Source organism: Balaenoptera acutorostrata, chromosome 9 (genome assembly GCF_949987535.1).
Source record: "Balaenoptera acutorostrata chromosome 9, mBalAcu1.1, whole genome shotgun sequence".
Taxonomy (NCBI): Eukaryota; Metazoa; Chordata; class Mammalia; order Artiodactyla; family Balaenopteridae; genus Balaenoptera; species Balaenoptera acutorostrata.
This window is the reverse complement of record NC_080072.1, coordinates 89,104,929-89,124,102: the sequence shown is the minus strand read 5'-3', so window position 1 is coordinate 89,124,102 and position 19,174 is coordinate 89,104,929.

Genomic DNA, 19,174 nt, shown 5'->3' with positions numbered 1-19,174 from the left:
ACCCCAGAGAGCTCCCTGTTTCTTTCCTCCATGTGGGAACATAGTGAAAAGATGGCCATTTAGGAAGTTGGTCCTCACCAGACACAAATCTGCTGGCGCCATGATCTTAGACTTCTCAGCCTCCAGAACTGTGAGAAATGTGTTGTTTATAAACCGTTCAGTTTATGGTGTTTTTGTTAAAGCAGCCCAAATGTACTAAGACACCTGCTCTGGACTGAGAACAGCAGAACAACAGCAGTGGGGAAGAGGGGGTAGGGGCGGTGGCCTTATATTCACTGCTTATTCACCTCGCTTTTCCACTCTTCCAGTTTTTATGACACAGGGGCTCTTCCAGAGCTGGTAGATGGTGGGAGGAGGTGTTAGTACTGACTAGTACTGTTGTAATCTGACCTTTGATTGCCCAAATGCAATCTCCTCTCTCTCTCTCTCTCTCTCTCTCTCTCTTTCCATGTGAAACACTTTCTGTGGATTTTCTGGAGATTCTCTCTGATCCCAACATCCATACCTCCTCTGCTGTTTCTACTCCACCCTCCCTGGGAAACTGGTTGCAGCCCCCTGCTCACACTTTATAATGTTTCTTCAGTTCCCATACACAGAACGTGCACCTCACACAGGCCTTTTGTTAGAAAAGTTTCCTCATCTTGGCAGGCATTCTTATTAGGCAGGTCCCTTTCAATGTGTCTGGGGCTCTGTTTCTTCCAAGCATTTGCCTAGACCACAGGATAACACAGTGATATTACACCCAACGCATTCCAGAAGGGCAAGTAGCTAAGTACTCAATTTCTGTGCCATGGGAACCCCAGAGAACACAGGTCAGTTTTTCCTGAAAAGACATTTATCACTTATCACTCTAGTCTCTTGAAGCTCTAAGAACCTTTCATTATCGGAGCTTGTGTGTGGGTGAAAAGCAGGTCTTTCCCTGCAGTCACACTCACTCTCTGGACTAGTTTTCTTGAATCTGCCACACTTGGTTTGAGATAGAGGTGAAGCACACTGGGGAGGTACACAGAGTATACAGCAGGCTAACACTTTTCCTCTGTACACAAGTCTTCACTCTTTCTTCCCTGTTAATCTTCTACATTATCTTATATTTAGACTGGAGCTGAACGATGTGCTAAGGGAAGCAGACATGTGCTTTATAATCTATAAATGTGCCTAGCATCTTTCTTTGGAACGTGGGGGTAAATTTTACCTATTGTCTTCAGCTTTGTTGCTTCTTTCTCAACTGGAAAAAAACAAAAACGAAAACCAGGAAAAATCTCGTTTTGCATCCTATTAGACATTCTACAGCTCATTTAATACTCATATTGGATCTAAGAGGCAGTTATTATCTTCATTTTACAGATGTGGAAATGGATGTGGAGCTCATTATCTCTCGAAGTGGCAAAACTCAGCTGTACATCTGGTGCGTCTAGCTCTAAAGCCGAAACATGACGCTACCCGGTTCTGAAATGTTTGAGCAAGGAGGCTGCTGACAGAGTAGACACTGTTGTGAGACTAAAAGGTCATTATCTGAACAATGGATATTTTCTCAAGGAAAGGCTCTATGTTCTAGAAGATTCCTCAGAAAATCTGAGTTTAGGTGACTTGACTACCACGTTGTTTTGAATATATCAGTCTTTAAGCATAGGACCCAGTCATTCCTGTAGACATTAAATTGTATATTCATATTTCCAAGTAAAATGGCAGTTGAATCAAAGCTACCAATTCATGCCTAAAAGCCATTGTCTAACACCCAAGCTAAAGCTTAAGTTTCATATATGTCCTCTTCTAGTTATTTTTATTCCTTCACATGTTAAAGGAAAATCCAAAAACCTTTTAAGAAAAATGGAGGTATACGCATATATGAGAAGGGCAAAGATAGCAAGAAATACTGATAGCCAATAACAATGTACTGTTGTAGTTTCCCAATTACAATTCAACTTTTATGGTTTAGTTTTCTATTGAATATATGATAGAAACAAACTATTTCTGATTGGAAAGATATTATCAAACATAATTTGATTATACATTTGAAAATTTGGTTTAATTAATAATTTGGAACTTTAGGTTTATATGGATGTAATACTCTTTTAATTGTGCTTCCAATTTATATTACTTTAATCTTGCGTATGTGTGAAAAATCCAGCTTGAGGTCAAAATGTCACCTCTCCCTGATTTCTTCACATGATACATGTTTCAACCCATCCATCTCCAAATGCATATTGTTAGAAGTACTACATAGTTAGAATTCTTCTTAAAAAAGTCAGAAATCTGGTATTTGTTAATAAACTTGACCTGCATTTCTAAGTAAACTTATTACCTCTATCTCCATTTTCACTACTTCTCTAAAAATATCATCAACACTGTTTCCTTCCTGGGTAGTATCTCCCCAAGGAAAAGACACGGTGGTATGTAGAGGACACCAGCATAATTATTATTTGACAAATGAAAATAATTTTATGTTCTTGCTACAAAGCTGTTTCAGAGACAAGAGAAAAATGTGTACAAGGACAAATTAATCAGAATATTCTCAATCAAAACTATCTAGCTCAAGGTTAGTGAGTTATTTATCCTCATTTAGGGATTAGTTGTACAGAGATTTTGACACACTGGGACATAATGTGCATTAAAGCATTAAGTTAGGGTTGAGCAGATGAATGAACATACAGGAAAGAAGCATTTTAGTGTGACTCTGTACTTTTGCTTTGCTAATTTAATAACTAATTTAACTGTTTCAGTTAATTATAGTTGATTTGTAAAATAAAGTCAAATTACTAGGGAATGTAGTACCTAGAGAAATCATTGTATAAGGATTAAGGGTTTAAAAAAAATAAAGCTTATGTTTTAAAGTATAAATGCCTTGTAATAAATCCGATTCTTAAATGCAGAGTTAATATTCCAAGGTTTTTTTTTTCTATAACCTTTAGAAGTTTGAAAGAAAAACCTCAGCAATACCTCTCTTTTGTACCTACTGCCTAATTGCTTCATTAGGCGTTGATGTGGGTTTAAATTCACATGCCTCTCTCTGCCAACCACCTTTTATGAACAAGTACCTTCAACTTCTCCACTCTTCCCAAGTGTCTTCATCTTTAATGATAATAATAAGAATGACATTAATAAAAATAAATTCATTAAGGACTTGGTGCCAGGCATTGTTTTACATGCTTTGTATAATTTAATTTATTTAATCCTCATAATGGGTCATTGAAGAAGTTACTCTAATTATGGAGAAGAAACAGCTGAGGCACAGAGATGTTAAAGAGGTTGCCCATGATCACCTACTTTGTGGTAGAGCCAGGGGGATACAAAAACGGTTAATTCGCTCTTAATACCAATACTAGGTTACAACAAGGTCACTAAAAGGTAGAACTAGTAAAGGTGGCCTCTGAGCATTTTACTTTTATTAATATAATCCATTATAAGCCAACACTGAAATCTCTATGAGCTAATGATGTCAAAATCCATGCAAATGGTATGCATGATTAAAAGATATAATGCCAAGCTTTTTATGCTTTATTTGCTAAACATTGAGCATGGAGGCTCCCCACAGAGAGCCACAGCTCTGCAGATCATTTGACTGCAGGGAATTGAAGGATTTATAAAGTATGAAAATAAATGTCAAAACTAAAAATATTCCCGTATATTATGAAAATGTAGTTAGCCTTCACTGAAGGAAAAAAAAAGTCCTAAGGTATCCAAAGCATCTTTTTTAAATGCTATTTTGATTAATATTTTTAGTTTTCCACCAATATTTATTGTTTTGAATACATAAGTATATTTTAAAAAATCAAAGCAGTTAGCATGTCATTGTCTTGGATCTGAATGAAGCAGCAGCCTTCGGTAGAGCCATCATGAGACGCAACAGCCAGGATAAAAAGGCATTGAGGTGATTTTACTTTTGTCATATATATTCCGTTTTCTGATCCATTAAATTTGTTTCATTTTATAGCATCTAAAGGATATGTGGGACCTTTAATTTGTATACTAACCCTTTGCTTCAAAGGATCTCCTTCTCTAATTTCCTTGTTTCTTCCAACTATTGAGGAACAACTTGGGCTGTTGTCGCCCTTGTGGAGGAGAGGAAGTGGGTGGAGGTGGTGGGGGTGGATGTACTTGGTGTGACTCTAGCTTGGTATTCATCCTCATCCTTGGAATTCTCCTCAGAGATCAGAGTCTTATAAATAAGAGAGTAGGTTAGGAGGAAATCCATGTTATAGCAGAAAAGATGCTGAAATTGGAATTGGAAGAACTAGGTTCCAGGACTGGATCTATTACTTGGTAACTTTGTAACTGCACACAGAATAAGTAACTGTTGGAGCCAGGATAGCCTTAATTGTATCATGGGAATAGCTTTGATCCCACAAGGCTGATATTATCACTAAGTGAGCTAACTGATATGAAAGTTCTGGGTAAACTGTAAAAAAGCAGTTTATATAGAAATGCATAATAATGTGGTGTAGTAGTAGTTCTGATAATAATATTAATAGTAATGATAGTAATTTAGTGACATTCAACACCAGATGTACCTTAGTTTGTATAAAGACCTTTGGTATTGCTTTATCACAACTGGAGAGAAAATTCAATTTCAATGGCATTAATGGATTCTTTCCACTTTTTACAGAGCAATTGTTATATTCTTGACAAGGTCAAGAGTTGACTTTAAAGTTCAAGTAAAACTGTCCATGATATAAAGAAATCAAGTTTGCAGTGAGTCTTGGGATGAGTGAAATGGGCTAAAAATATCTTTTATGTGTCTGTGGTAAAAAGCATTTATGAACTGGACTAGCCAGGGGCACCTAAAACCCAACTGATCTTTCTCATTAGTGATTTGAAGACATTTCCACATTTATCAAGAAAGAGCATCAATCCCCTGGGATTAAAATATTATTTAAATGAAACTGTTGCTCTCATACCTCCCAACCATTGAACCCTCTATGATAGTAACACACTATTCTAACAGGATCTTAATTCACTGACAACATTACCATGAATAACTTTCTCTGTTAGGGCAGAGAAAGCAGAAATATGGCCCCACTCGCCTTGAAATCAGAAATTATCTGGAAACGAAGACTAAGAGGAACAGGTGTGTCGACTATTGAAATGAAGAAAAATCAATTCTGCCTTCCCTAAAGAGACTGCACTGAATTTTGGAAAGTTAGATTATTACCTCTTAATTACAACTTGGGCCCTCTTTTCTAAGGCCTAATGTATGAAAAATCATACAAAATTTAAGATTATAATATAATCTCTTTAAGATTGTATATCATAGTTAATGAATTGCCCTGAGTAATAGCAGTGATTTTTTAGGGGAAGTAGATTGATTTTCTACTCATTACTTTGCAATGGAGAATTGATGACCCTATTTGTCCAGCAACTCCCCACTTACTCCCTAAATTGATAGGGTTGATGCAGTCCTAGTATTATTTTAGTGAGAATAATACTAACTTATCCTATGTGAATGTGATGACAGCTAATAAATAGATACATTTAACAAATGAATTAATAATCTCTTGCCTCAACCAATAAATAATACCTTCCTCCTAACTACAAAGAGTGAATTGATTGATGTTGGTTTTGTATATTCCTCATTTCTGTTAAATATAAATCTTTTTCTCCCTGTGGTCAAACATGCTGGTAACATGCACTCCTAGTCTCCCATCACTCCTCCTTGACAATGTCTCTCTTGAAAAAAAAAAAAAAGAATCTCTGCTAAATAATAGGTACTTAGAAGTTTGTAAGTCTTGGATGAGACTTTTTTTTTTTTTAACTGAACTAAAGGCTGCTTCCTTGAGCATAAAACTCAGGAATAAAGAATACAAATTTACACATCTAGTGTATTTTGGGAGTAGCAGTAGCTAAGAACTTGAGTATTAGGTTATATTCTGGCTCAAAATTACTGGTGGGAATTGAAACAGCAGTTACATGAATGTTACCACTTCTTCATTTATTTTCTATGTCTTTTTATGCATCTTTCATATGTGTGTGCTTGTCCAAACACATGTGTATGCATACGCACACATACATACTACTCCTGTGATATCATATACACTAGAAAAAAAGTTCCATCTTAATTCAAATTGAAGCCTTCAAATATATGTAGCTACATAAATTTCCCCAAGCCGATGTTTGATGTGATTCTTTCCAGATTCACATCCACATCCATCCAACCATTTTCCAAAACTTCTGAGAATATCAGAAATACATAGCAAGCACCTTTATATTAATCAGCATTAATTTAATGGTTGATATATGAAATATACAATGCTACCTTCTTCTCTTATGTTATCAAGTTTTTAAGCTTATGAATATTTACCCAAATTTTCAATGACTGCAATTAGATATTTCTCAGGAGCGTTCTTTTCACAAATACGGTCACATGAGCAACTTTTGCACTTTTATTCAACATCTGATGAAAGCAACAGTTTCTTCTTTCCTCAGTAGTGTGTCCCTTTATTCAAAGTATCTTCTGAGCATCTATATTTAAAGTACCATAAAAAACATGCATTCATAATCCAGAGGAAAAGTTCACTTTTGTTTCTGTGGTTTGAAGAAATCTGAGGAAGAAACTGAAAACAGTTGGATTTTAGAGAAAAGTTAAAGTTTATAAAAGTGGAAAAAGTGGAGGAAGGGCAAATAAGGCAGTGGGGAAAAGTAGGACAAATGTCCTGTCTAGACCTAATCAAGACTGTTTCCATGCAATAAGAAGTTTTCCTATAAAACAAGAAATTAATTCTTGCAGTAACTCAAATGATAGATTACTGATTTTGATAAGGTAACTTTCTAGTACCATCCTGATGAATCTCTTTTAGGTCTGTTCAATTAGAACACATCATTCACTTGATGGTAATTGTCCTTCCTCACATGAGGGTGTGGCCAAAATGGGAGAACATTGTTTAGGATTTTGCAGGAACTATAAGGAAAGAAACTCTAATTCTGAGTTTACAAACGCTAAGGATAATATCAGTCTGGAAATATCAGTTTGCCACTGTGTGGAAAATAGTCTTAAGAATACTCTTCTGGGAAAAACAAATATCATATATTAACGCATGTATGCGGAAGCTAGAAAAATGGTAGAGATGAACTGGTTTGCAGGGCAGAAATAGACACAGATGTAGAGAACAAACGTATGGACACCAAGGGGGGAAAGTGGTGGGGGCGGGGGGGGGTTGGTGGTGGGATGAATTGAGAGATTGGGATTGACATGTATACACTAATAGGTGTAAAATGGACAACTAATAAGAACCTGCTGTATAAAAAGATAAAATAAAATTCAAAAATTCAAAGAAAAAAGAAAAAATTGCATGTAAAATTTAATAAAAATTGTTCTGTACATCTTAAAAGAAAAAAGAATACTCTTCCGGGACTTCCCTGGCAGTCCAGTGGTTAAGACTCCACACTCCCAATGCAGGGGGCACAGGTTCCATCCCTGGTCTGGGAACTAAGATCCCTCATGCCGCACAGCACAGCCAAAAAAAAAAAATAGAATACTCTTCCCTTATAATGATAAAGCTAACCTCAAGGTAAACTTGGGAAAAGTTCAAATTTTCTGCTTTTTTAATAAAATAACGATAGATATTTTAAATGATATACTTTGATGTGCAAATTAATAAAGGTGATTTTAAAATGTATATCTGACATGTTTTAAAAGGTCTGTTTCAAAGAAGTAGTCTTTATTTAAATTTGCATCTATCTCTCTCTTCAAAGTACGTTACATTGAAATATGTCTTGATTTGATTTCTATTTGGACGACTGCAAGTTTAATTAGATTTCTGAATCCAGAATATAATTTGGTTTCTCTATACATGGTTTTTTTTTTTTTTTTTTTAATGAAAGCGTCTTTCTTTCTTTCTTTCTTTATTTTTGGCTGTGTTGGGTCTTCGCTTCTGTGCGAGGGCTTTCTCTAGTTGTGGCGAGCAGGGGCCACTCTTCATCGCGGTACGCGGGCCTCTCACTGTCGCGGCCTCTCTTGCTGCGGAGCACAGGCTCCAGACGCGCAGGCTCAGCAGTTGTGGCTCACGGGCCCAGTTGCTCCGCGGCATGTGGGATCTTCCCAGACCAGGGCTCGAACCCGTGTCCCCTGCATTGGCAGGCAGATTCTTAACCACTGCGCCACCAGGGAAGCCCTATACATGGCTTTTTTTTTTTTTTTTTTAACTATTTGTTTATTTATTTATTTATGGCTGTGTTGGGTCTTCGTTTCTGTGCGAGGGCTCTCTCTAGTTGCGGCAAGCGGGGGCCACTCTTCATCGCGGTGCGCGGGCCTCTCACTATCGCGGCCTCTCCTGTCGCGGAGCACAGGCTGCAGACGCGCAGGCTCAGTAATTGTGGCTCACGGGCCCAGTTGCTCCGCGGCATGTGGGATCTTCCCAGACCAGGGCTTGAACCCGTGTTCCCTGCATTGGCAGGCAGACACTCAACCACTGCGCCACCAGGGAAGCCCATACATGGCTTTTAAAAGCAAAATAATTTTAGGTATTAGTTCTGAACATTAGAATAAAAATGAAAATTAGTTTTAATTTTACAAATCGTTTGGTAATAGGGGAGAGTTTTGAAAGGTAATTTTCATGTACATGACCTTTCATGTAATACCAGCATACTGATTTCCAAACAAATGTTTGTCCCTTGAAATAAAAATTTCAATACAATATATATGCCACTCTCCTAAATTGGAAAAATTTTTTTAAAGTTACAAATATCATCTTTGTCTAAACCATAAAAATATGTTTGTGTATTTATGAAAATAAGTAACAACATTGATTTTTTTTTCTGTTGTGGAGATTAAGGGTGGGCAATGGTGGTGCTTGTAAGATAGGCTGGCGCCTTCCAGTTTTCCATGAGTTTACAACTGTCATGCTTCATCATCTTCTTTCCAATGGAGAACTATAGATTTAAGTGTTAGGCATGGATTCTGGCAAAAATATTCCACATCATAACAGTAGCCACAAAATAGATTCCATCACTGTTAACTAGGAGTATCTGGACATGTGCAGCTACATCCAGAGCCACAATCTCAGGAATAGTTTGATTCCTCTTCATATTCCATCCTTTACTCAATTTCTTTTCCTTCTCCTCTTCAACATAATATTTTAAAATAAACTTTTCAGAAAAGATTTAGATTTATAGAAAAGTCCAGGGAATAGTACAAGGAATTCCCATATACACCACACCTTGTTTTCCCTGTTACTAACATCTTGCATCAATTTGGTGCATTTGTACAATTAATAAACCAATATTGATATATTATTAACTAAATTCCGTACTTCATTGAGATTCTCTTAGTTTTTACCTATAGTCCTTTTGTTGTTTCAGAGTCTCATCCAGTATACCACAATACTTGTATTTGTCAAGTTTCCTTAAGGCTCCTCTTCGCTGTGACAATTTTACAAACTTTCCTTGTTTTTGATGATCTTAACAGTTTTGAGAACTGGTCATCTATTTTGTAGAAAGTCCCTCAATATGTATTTGTCTTACACTTATGTTTAGACTGGGATTATGGGTTTGGGGGAGGAAGACCACAGAGGTAAATTCAATTTTCATCACATCGTGTCAAGGTTATACTATCAACATTACTTATCACTGTTGAAATTAACCTTCATCATATGGATGAAGTAGTGTTTGTCTGGTTCTCCATTAGAATGTTTTCTTTTTTTTTTTTCTCTTCACCCTACTGTAGTCTTTAGAAGGAACTCACTAAGTACAGCCTGCACTTATGGAGTAGGGAGTTATGTTCAACCTCCTTGAAGGAATAGTATTTAGATAAATTATTTGGAGTTCTTCTGCTTGGGAGATTTATTCATTTTCCCTCATTTGTTTAGATATTCATTTATTTTTATCAGTATGGACACATGCATGCTTATTTTGTATTTGGGGTTTTAATACAATACTGCTTTAGTTATTTTTTTGCTAAAATTGTTGCAACTTTGGCCATTTGGAGCTGTTTCAGTTGTCTCCTGTGTCACTTTGATGTACCACTACCACTGTGAGATTTTTTTTCCCTTATGAAACATTCCATACTTTTGGACGATACAAGATATTCCAGACTCTTCTTGTCTATTTCCTTCCCCAGTCCTTCAGTGAGACATTTTTCTGAAGACTCTTGTTCCTTTTATTGAAGAATAGTATTAGAAACCAACATCTGAGCATTAAGTATGCTCATTAGTATTCTCATATGATTGCTGTTAGGCTCTCTCAGCTGAAAGAACAATGAAATATATGTGTACATAATAACCTGTATGTATGCATCTTTCTATAAATATTTCACTGTGTAACTATCTATCTATGTTAAGCTAAACATGACTTCATACTTTTATATCTGACTCTGATCCATTACCACATGAGTCATCATAACTTCCTCCCTTGTTTATCGATAACACTTAGCTCTCAACAATGAGAAACTTGGCTCCCACCATCTACCATCCATTTATTGATTTATTTTTCAATACCAGTATACATGTATAGTGTTACCAGAATTGTTAACCTATACCTCCATCAGAAAGAACTTTATCAACTAGAGTACTGTACCTACGTTTAGTCTCTTGCTTTTAGTCTTACAGATTTCATTCATTTTCAAACTTTAGGACAGCAATGTTTTCCTCCGCTCCCTTCAGTTAGGATGTTTCATATGTTGCAATACACGTAGATACCTTGGTCACATTCTGCCTTCTTTCCTGAAATACCCTGACTGCTTAGAAGAATTTTTTTAAAATTCGTTATGTATTAGGGTTTGCTCTTTGCGTCACAAAGTTCTGAGGGTTTAAACAAATGTGTAGTGTCATGTATCCCACATCACAGTATCATAGGTAAAACTTTAACTGTCTTAAAATATCGCTGTGTTCCACCCATTAACTTTCCCTTACCCCAGCACTTGGCAACCACCAATCTTTGTTTTTACTGTCTTGATAGATTTTTTCCATTTAAAGAATATTAAGTAATTTGAAATCATACCATATGCAGCCTTTTCAGATTGGCTTCTTTCATTTCAACAGTGTGCATTTAAGGTTCATCTGTCATTTTGTGGCCTGATTAGCTTATAGCATTTTATGGCTGAATAACGTTCTATTGTATGTATGTGCCACAGTCTTTTTAGCCATTCACTTATTGAAGGATATCTTGAATGCTTCCAGTTTGGGTGATTATGAATAAAGATACTATAACTTTCATGTGCAAGTTTTATGTGGACATATTTTCAGTCCGTTTAGTAAGTACCTAAGAGCATGATTGCTGGAGTGTATGGTAAAATTATGTTTAGCTTTGAAATAAATAGCCAAACGGTCTTCCAAATTGGCTGTACCATTCTGCATTCCCATCAGCAATGAATGAGAGTTCCTGTTTTTCTGCATCCTGGTCAGCAAATTGTGTTGCCCCCCACCCCCGGCTTTTTAAACTTTTAAAAGGTGTGTAGTGATATTTACTTTTTGTTTTAATTTACAACTCTCTGATGACAAGATCTTGAGCATCTTTCAAGTTTATTTGCCACCCAGACATCTTCTTTGATGAGGTGTCTAGTCGTGTCTTTTGCCCAGTTTTTAATTGTGTTAGTTTTTTCACTGTAGAGTTTTTAAGAGTTGTTTCTATATTTTGTATACAAGTCCTTTATCAGATATTTATTTTACAAATATTTTCTCCAAATCTGTGGATTATCTTTCCTTTCAATTAAATGTCTTTCTCAAAGCAAGAGTTTTAATTTTAACAAAGTGCAAGTTATATTTTTTTTCTTCCACAGATGGCACTTTTGGTGTTGTAGCATTCTCCTATATTACCTACTAGAAAGTTTATAGTTTTATATTTTACGTTTAGTTTTATAATCTAGTTTGAGTTAATTTTTGTGAAAGATACAATGTCTGTGTCTAGGTTACAGACAGGTAATGAAAACTTTGATTCAGTGCCTGGATGTAGGAGAGGGGATTTAAAATACCTTTCTCTGTCTCTGTCCGTGTCTCTGTCTCTGTTTCTCTCTTGGCCTGAATTTCAAGGAGTCTGAATGTCTATATGCCTTGCCAACAGACTGAGGTAATGATGGCCTCTGCCATGTCATGTACTTTCAGATGGGAGTTAGGTGGATCACAAAGTAAAGATTGGGGAGTCATAGTGAGAGATCATAGACTCTGGATTCAGACATCCTGATCAGAATCCTAAGTCTGTCTTTTACCAGCTAGTTGACCTTGGATGTGTTTTGCATAACCTCTTGTGTCTTGGTTTCTCCATCTGTATGAGGATGATATTAGTCCATATTCATGGAGATGATGTGAGGTCAAATTAATACTTGCCCTGGAACAAAACCTGGGACGTAGTACATGCTGTAAAAATATTTGATTTTTAAAAAATTTTTATTTTATATTGGAGTATGGTTGATTAACAATGTTGTGTTAGTTTCAGGTTGTACGGCAAAGTGATTCAGTTATACATATACATGTATCTATTCTTTCTCAAATTCTTTTTCCATTTAGGTTATTACAGAATATTGAGCAGGGTTCCCTGTGCTATACAGTAGGTCCTTGTTTGTTATCTGTTTTAAATATACTAGTGTGTACATGTGAAAAGTATTTGAGATACAAATGTAAATTTAAACTCAAATTATCTCTAGATATTTGTGGGCTTTTTTTTTTTAACATTTTAACTTAAAAAAAGAATCCTTAGTCATTAAGGATATTTGGTATGTGCGTGTGTATCTATGTATGTGTGTGTTCCTCTCTGAATGACTGGAGTTGGGGGGTGGGGGCTGGTGTCTGTGCTCATGCATGGACCAAAATGTTAAGTGGAGGATGTCACTTGCATTGTGACCAGTGTAATAGCTAAGGACATTGAACTGCAGGCAGGAGAATTCAGGAACACCCGCGGCTATATGCTTCAGCTATCCTATGCTATAAGGAACTCCCTCTTTAACAACTTTACTGTTTCTGAAATTTAATTATTTATTTATTTTCTGTAGGTGAGGTAACATTGTTTATAGTGCACATTAGCAGAAATTAAGCATTTTTTTCTTGAGAGACAGTGGTCCTGGTTTCACTTTATGCCAGACACATCGGACCATGGCTGCCTGTTGCAGTCAGTTCAACCCTGGAAAGAATAATGACCAGAGAAAAGACTTGTAGCTGTATCTAGTGGTATTAGCAATAGGATGGCCTTTTTCTGGAGCCATCTAGAATCCTGGACTGACTGTATTTTCTCTGCTCTCTGTTGTAAGTGTAGTCTCTTGAATTTTTCTCTTCCGTATTTTCTCATGCTAGTTTCCACTTTTGCTTGAGCAACAACGTTTTAATTTAATTTGTTACACTCATCCTCCCAGCTCTCTTCTCTGTTTCCTCACTTCTTCTCTAGATACTATCTCTGTTCAGTCACACTCCCTGACCCTTTATGCCCTGATCAGCTGCTTCATATCAGTGTTCAGCTCATTGCAAATTTGCATGTGCCAAACAGCTGTACTGATAAGAACTCCCCCAAAGGACAATATTAACAATCAGAATATTTATACAAGATAAATAAATGTGCAAAGGCTTATATTTTTCTTGAGAGAAATAGCAGAGCTCCGGACTATCAAAGAAGATTGTTTTGGGGTTTTTTTTCCAAAACGAAAAAAAGATATGTAAATCCATAGCCCCAGAACGTGACACACACACATTTTTTCAGTGAAAATAAAACTGAAATGAAGCGGGGGAGAGCTGGTGTCTTGAAAATTGATGGTTTCAGTCATCCTTTGAAAGCTGGATTCTAAGTTGTCATGTTAAATCTCAACTCTTGTGTGCTTGCCATCTCATATCAGCGTTTCTCAATCTTGGTACTACTGACATTTTTTGCCATAAAATTCTTTGTTCCCAGTGGCTGTCTTGCTCCTTGCAAGATATTTAGCAGCATCCCTTGTCTCAACAACACTGGATGCTAGCAGAACCCACCCCGCCAACCAGTCGTGACAAACAAAAACGTCTCTAGTCATAGTCAGAAGTCCCATGGGGGGAAGAACTGCCTCCAGTTGAGAACTGCAACACAAAACATTTAAAACATTCTTTTCCGGGAGATGTTTAAACCCATGGGAAAGAGATATGGTGAGATGGAGAACTTGAAAGTAAATATGAGTTAGAAACTTAGGCAGAACTTCAAAGAGTTACATTAAAGTTTCTGTGTTATCTGAGCCTGCTTAATCATTTTGTACTTGGTGTTTGTTTTATTTGAGTAGAAATCTTTAATAACCAGCAGTGTAAAAAGAAATCATATCTTGTTTTTATTATGGTAAAATAAACAAAGCTCTTTTCCTTGGGATCTTAGTTTTTTCTTGAACCCTGTCTTCGAGACATGATAATGTTAAATATCATACCAATTTGTGTGGCTGAGGAAAGTAAAAGACACAAAAGATAGCACCTCACCTAAGACACCCAACCAGTTACCCAGAGTCCGTGAGGAAACCAGGAGTACGAAAATCCATATTCTCTTGCTTATAGCTTAAAGCCACGTACTGCTGCTGTTTGGGGGGTTGTGTTTTTACTGTAAATTTTAAAAAGGCATGTTTTCTTTATAGTGAAATTTTTAAATATCCATTTAATAAACTCTCACTACTGAGGTCATATTAAGCAAAGATTCTCAACTTAGAAAGCCTTCTTAATTCTGTATAACATTTTGCATGTCATAGGCACTGAACTAGAATAATTCAGCTTTATTCAACAACAAGTAAGTGGCAGAAGAAGATAGAGGCCATGAAAGTCTCACAGAAAATTCAAATGAGAAATTACTTCTGGCTGGAGAATAAGGAATGATCCAGGATTTGTGAAGCCTGAAGCTTATATAATTAGTAGGGACTCTTTCAAGAAATAATAATGCAAAATTTTGTATACAATAGTTGGTAGGAAGGAGAGCATTTATTTAGAGTTGAGAAAAGTAAATTACTACAATTACACTTTTTTTCAATGACGACAAGTTGCGCAAAAGAACAAACTGCAAAAAAAAAAAAAAAAAAGACATGTTATTTTTAGTAATTAACTGCCCTGACACCATCTACCATGTTTTTTCTCTGTAATTTTCAGATTCATACTCTTTGAGAGCCTCTTCATATGACATTGATTTTATAACTTTTTCTATAGCAAGAGTTGTTTTAAATGATTTATTTTCTCTCTCATGCTTGGTTGAAGTAGCTTATTTTCGTTAAAAAAAGTGATTTTCAGCTACGTGATAATTTTTGATAATGCTGTGTACATTTTTAGGATTAATGCCAAATTTGGAAATACCTGTCTCCAGTTTCTCATTTGATCTATAGCAGTTAGTATAATTTCTCAGACGTTTCGGGTTTGGTACATCCCAAATGTTGTTTCCCCCCTAATCACAAATTTCTGGAGTGAAGCAACATAGCACACATCCCATTTGGCAAGCACAATTACTGACCTTGTACCTTTGTGCCATATCACACAGCAGATGGTAGGAATGCTCCTAAAAGCCATCTGTACACCGGGACTGCCAGAAATCACTTAATTCTACATAGGTATAGGTGCTAAGCCCGCAATCATATCTCACTAAACCCAAAATAAGTACATTCTCACTCAGCTTCCCCTATCAAGTCACAAAAGTGGGGCCAATCCAGATAAGAGGTGAGGTGTGACAGAGGGAGCTCAGAGTAGACAGAGACAACAATCCTAATGCATTATGACTTTTGTAAATTTACAGAAACATATGCTTGATCATGGGGATATATATAAATGTGAAGCACCTTGAACTGTGGGCTTCATTAATTCCATTATCTGTTTCTGCATGGGAATTATCTTCAATAGAAAAAAAGCACTGTTTTCTTCTATTATGACATGCAATCTATGTCATTGCTTGCACTACTTCTTTGCATTTTGATTTTTTTTTTAATGATTTATACTATGTGGCCCAAGCATGAACATGTCATGATTGTGTAAGAGATAGGCTAGGCTTTGTGTCTATTCTCAGATTTTTTTCCTGGTAAAGCAGTAGATTATAAGGATTAGAAATACTGGCTGTGGGTTTGGCAGGCTTTAAATCCTGGCTGCCCATTTACTGCCTTGTGACCTTGGAAATGTTATGTCACTTGCTTATGCTCCAGTCCCTCATCCTCCACTTGGAGAAGATAATGCCTCCTGGGTTACTTGCTCTTTCCCACTAGCCTAAGTTTTTTAAGGATACAGTCTGCAGCTTGAGCACACATGGGCCTCTGGTACCTCACAGATTGCATGCAGTGGTCACTTTGAAATGTTTGTTGAATGAGAGTGAATGAATGCATAACTACTACTTGCTAAGGCCTGTAGTCTAATGAAGTGATCAGAGAAGTAAATAATCAATGAGAATTGGATTTGATTAAGAACTCAAGAGGGACATATCTAAAACAGCCAGAAGCACAGTAGAGGGACAGTTGAACAATCAGGAAAAACTTTCAAAAGGGGTGAAATATTAGTGGCGACTTTTGAAGCATGAGTAGGGATGAATCTACAGAGAAGAGAGGCGTTCCCGATGGAAGGCACACTATCTGATAAATAAGGAGAGACAGAGAAGAAAGAACACAGTGTTCTACGTCTGGAGCATGGGATGCATTTGGGGCAATAGCAAGCAATGAAGTGGGGAGGTGGGCAGAAACCAGATCTCCAAGGACCTTGAATTTATAATACCAAGTTACTTATAAATTAATAGACGCCATCGGCTGGTTTTAAGCAGAGGAGCAACAAATCCAACTTCTTATCTTCTGTAACTACTTCTCACCTCTTGGCTCAAGTACCCGAGGAGCAGTTTTTGTTTGGATCATCCTAGTATATACAACCTCCACAGCCTCTTGTTAACCCCTTTTTATGCATATTCAGTCTGTCCATAAAATGATGCAAAATTGTTACCCTGCTACACTTTCCTTTTTAGATATGAAACATTTTTTGACCAGATTAAGATTTTGTTATATCACATAGGCAAAGCTGGCAGATTACATTTAAAGCAAGATAAATAGCATGACATTTCTTATTTTAGTTAAATGAATTTTGCAATACCTAACTTAAAATACATTATCCTCAAATCTTGAGTTATAAAAATTCACACTAAACTCAAAAAAAAAAAATCATGGTAATTTATGTTTCTGAAAATTTTACTATTGCCTCATGAGTTCGCTCTGTTTCATTTTATGACTTCAATGAATTTCATTGACACCTGCCTCCATTTAGAAACATTCCTTTGAGCAACTGCTTTATAATGGGAAAGTCATGACTGGATCATCTGTGTCCTCCTGCCACCTGCTGCTTGTAGTTGAGAACACATATTTACATCTTTACTGGTCTTCAGGAAATGATTGTGTTGATAAATATTGTGAAATTAAATCCATTTGTAGAAAACAGAGATGACGTTATCAATGATTCATGTCTAGTCAATATTGAGAAGTTTCTTCCCCTTGTTTCTTATTAGAAGCTCTCAACTTTCATTTATTCATCCTGAGTTCTATGATGAAGAAAGATTCTTTATTTGCATGATTTCACTTGTGTTTCCCATGTGCTTTGGGCAAACATCTCTCTTCAGTCATGCCTTTCTCTTCCTCTGATACCTTATACTCCTCCTCAGAATAGCAATCCAAACAGCCAATTGTGTATGACCAGTGAGTTGAGGATATTTTGCTATTGTTGTATACAACAATGAACTTTTAAAACTGAATTTTTATTTCTTAACCCACTGCTTACACAAGTGAAGTTATGGTCACTTTGTGGTAAGTCAGCCCTAAGAAAAAGGAAAACTGACAAAGGAGTTTAAAAATGTAAGCTTGCCTATAAAATCTCACTATTTACCTCACTTCAATGCAAAGAGCTTCCCTGAGGCACAAATAAGTTGTCATTTCAATAACTCAGGCATAATGTATCCTAACCTTTTGAATTCTCAGGGGTTTGTTTAGACCTGACCATGAGCTTGAGACATTGTGGTTTGTATCTTAGCTTAGCAGAGAAAGCATGATTATTTTTAAGCTAATGCCTTTGTACAGTTCTAAACTAATTTAGTTCATTACGGTGAGAGGAGGTCAAATATAATCATCAGTCCTTATGGTTTCTGTGACCCATGTACTTTTCAAATGCCCGTTCCATTCACACCAGCTAGTGCGTTCCCTTCTACCAGTATGCATCCCACTTTTCCTCTCGGACAGTTTTCAAATTTGACTGCCACATGGTACCAGGGTGCTGTCTGTGCTCCTTCTAATATAAGGATAAAGTACTCCCTGCCTTTGCACAACAAGTAGTCTAGTACTAAAACCTGACGTTATTTTCTCTTTTCTCATTTCATTTATGGCATCGATTGGCACAAGTCAGGTCTTGTGGTTGGCAATCCCTGAGACTGGCATAGGGGTAGGATATTTATTAATATTTATTAAAGAATGTCCTTGGGATCAATACCCATGGAAGGAAGGGGAAGGAAACTGGATTGAGCAGAGGGAAAAGTTGAACTGTTATGATGAAGTCTTGATGACAAAGTTAGCACCACAGAGAGCTCTGAAACATAATGGTCTGTCGCTGTCAGAGTTCTCCCATGTTGAGCCAAAATAGCTGGGCCTTTATGCTATACCTCCATCAGTTATTGGGTGTGGCCCGCCCAGGGAAGGGCACGCTCTTAGATAAAGTAGTAGTTCTCTGTAACTCAGATAATCCTAGAAAGGCTAAAATTAGAAGGCAGATATGATGGTGGGATGTTTGCCAAAGCAGTATGTGTATTTTCAAATTTCATTGACTCTACCTGTTGAGAAATTGAATTAATAACTGTAAGATTTTGACCAAGTAAGACAAAATAATCAAGAATGTCATCTTGTGGCCCAAACTGCCACTTCTAGGCCAAAGTCACCTGGGCCCCCAAAATATTTGTACTGTGCTACAACCCACAGCTATTTTTTTCAGGTGCTTACATCTTAGATAAAGAGGACTCTTTTTCTGCATAGATACAAGCTCTACCATTTTGGCTTCATATAGGAATTTCTCTGAGGTTCTTAACCTGTCAATCCAGCTGGCATTAACTTCCTTCAGCTTAGAATTCTCTGCATTGGTCAGATTCAAGAAAAGATAGTATCCTTAGATGTTTGTAAAACATAAGGTACAACATAGTTATCCAGTATAATGATAATTATTATCAGGAGCATATAAAGCTCTGAGTCATAAGCATGATGTGATGCCTAGATCTGCCAGTTACTTATTCTGTGACCTTGAACCAAGCCATTTGACTTCAAACCATTTCAGAACACCCTATT